At 45.7% G+C, this 2593-nt stretch overlaps 1 long non-coding RNA gene across 1 annotated transcript; it reads right to left on the reverse strand.

Annotated features, from left to right (window-relative positions):
- Positions 1–495: 495 nt before the first annotated feature.
- On the reverse strand, positions 496–2593 carry LOC148184302 (uncharacterized). The gene is made up of 3 exons (XR_015772501.1): positions 2455–2593; positions 1974–2036; positions 496–1178 (listed from the first exon to the last, which is right to left on the reverse strand). It is a non-coding gene; the product is annotated as an uncharacterized LOC148184302 (long non-coding RNA).

Raw genomic sequence — 2593 nt, forward strand, 5'->3', positions numbered from 1 at the left:
GGGGAATGAACTGCGCTGACCCACTGCAGGCTAAATCTCCTCTCCTGTTTTGCCACCTAATCGTGCCGTGCTGTCCCTCCCAAGCTCCATCCTTCTCTCTTTTCAGATCCTGTTTATTAACCTCTTCTCCCAGATATCCACCACTGATTTTTTTCCCCTCTAGGTCCTGATTTTTGTTTTAACCCTTTTACCTGCTCTACTAGTGTACACCCAAATCCCACACTTGAACACAAATCCTGGAACCCCTGACCATACCAGGGACAATGTCTCCCTAACATTATTATCATTACACTCATATAACAGCATGTAATAATTACAAATACATATAAAATAAGTAAATTAATGCCAGTTACACACTAGTATCCTACTACTGGGAGGAACAATTCCCAGGAATCCTCTGGTCTGTTCAAGGATGGCATAGCCAGCCTGTGCCAAAGGAAACACAGGAACAGAAAGAATGGCTTCTAATACCAGCAGGCATGGAGCAGAGGGTAATAGAAAGACTAACTTTGTGTCTGAAGTCAGGGTATAGCTGTGTTAGAAAATCTTAATCAAAGAGGATGTGGTTTTCTTGTTATGCTAATAAAGCTTGTTTCTCTTAGGTGTGGAGAAATGACTGTCTTGTTTTAGCCGAAATTTTCCTGAGACAGTACAGGCCACGCATAGACACCCAGCATAGAAACTTCCTGCCCACACCACTTGAACACTATCAACAACTTGAAATCAGACTCAGTAAGATAAAGGTTCAGGTAAACTCAGCCATTAGCATTTTCCTCCCTGTGCCTCTCATAATCAGATGTGGCCCTGTTCTTCTTGCTGGGTCACAGTTTTACAGCTAGGTGAGGCACTGGAGGAGACACATACATGTACCTTCAGAAATCTGCAATGTTCAGCTCTTGTTTTTGTTTTATGGCAGGTGAAGAAGATGTGAAAGGACAAGGGATATCCAGCAGGGTGATGTGTGGTGTGGAAGAAGAAAACCTGCATCCTCTCTGAGCACCCACCTCCTTTATTGGTGCTATAACATAACACCAAAGAATCAATGGTGGTATTTGTGCTTGCCACTGAAAATATGATCATGGAAGTAGCTGGACCAAGCTGGGTCAGAATCAGCAGGAGCAAATGTGCCTGTGTCTTTTCTTGCTGTTCAGACATCCATATCCTGAGAAAACCCTGCACTGTCCAAAATAATGGAAGTGTTCTTATATTTGCCAGCTCAAGAGCTGCTTTATTATTAATATCAAGGGGGAAAACACAAGAAAAAAGGTGTTAATGAGGTCAGACCATCCCAGTCCCTGCTTATTTGTGATTTGGATTGCTGTGAGCAGAGCTCCAAAACCCAGTGATGCAAACAGGGTGTGACCCTGGCAGTAGAGTCCCCCTGTTGAGGAAAGGCGTGACACTGGGGGTCATCAGGGGGAAAAGACCCTGCATCATGGCTTTATTCCTACAGCCTGTGCAGTTTAACTCTGGACAGAGGTCTGAGGCCACCATCTCCTGACTCAGGTTCCCCTCTAGCACTGCTTGTGCTCATGGAGCCCTTGCTTCCCCCTTACATCTCCAGCCATTCCTTCCTTCAGCTGCACTTCAGCACAACCAGCTTCGCAGCACCAGCACAATGGCTTGGAGAGCCAAGTGCTGAACCCCAACAGAGAACTGATCCAGGCTAAAACCCCAGTGTAGCAGGATAAGAAGACAGCCAGATCTCTTTAAATGGGAGTTGCCACAAAAAGCCCTTCAGGAAAATGCAGCCCCTGGGTTCAGATGGCAACCATAAGCAGGACCAGCCCTCCCTGGGCATGATGTGTGAGCCATGGAGAAACCTGTCCGTATTTTTGCCCTGCTTGGATCCACTGATTTAGTCTGCTCCTGTGTTGAGAGATAAACTTTACATGGAAAAATGAAGGCAAGTGCCTTTCTGACCCTACTTTGCTCACTAGTCAAACATCTAAAAAAAAAAAAGTGGTTCCTACCTTCAAATTTTTTCTTCTCTGTCAGAAATTCAGGTCTCAGCAAGCTGGCTTCCTTGAAAGCTTCTGGTGATAAAGCAGAAGCAGTTGTGTGAGCTACCAGCTGCAGCAACTTTTCAGGGAAAATCAGAGGGAGGGGACATTAGTTCATCGAGACCACCTGGAGCTCTGTGTGCCACCAAAGAGAACCAGTGGGGCAGAAAACAGCAGTGAAAGGTCATCTTTTCAAGATAAATATGGAAACAGTCCTTACACAGGATTTCTCTGGTAAATTAGCTTTGTAAATATAAAAAACTCCCAGAAGTGAGTGTTATCCGCAGTACTACACCCTAATTAAACCTCTCCAGCAAATCACAGCCACAGACCCCAATTCTACTTGCAGTTCAGCTTCCTCTTACAGGGCTTCTGGGCTTCCCAGTGCTGCCACAGCTGAGAGCTACCCCACCCTTCAGAGCCCCCTGTGGCCCAAGCTGTGCTTACTCACTTGGTGAGATGAGGTTGTCCTTTTGAAATTCACCACTCACTTCAACCACAGCCTGAAAGAGCTGCTCCCATGTGGAGGTGGCTGAAGTCCAAGCAGATATTGTTGCTAAATAGCTGGTGATAGAGCTCAGTTAAAAAGC

Source organism: Pseudopodoces humilis, chromosome 5 (genome assembly GCF_049639895.1).
Source record: "Pseudopodoces humilis isolate 2021_Gansu_Grassland_sample_001 chromosome 5, ASM4963989v1, whole genome shotgun sequence".
In the NCBI taxonomy this organism is placed as follows: domain Eukaryota; kingdom Metazoa; phylum Chordata; class Aves; order Passeriformes; family Paridae; genus Pseudopodoces; species Pseudopodoces humilis.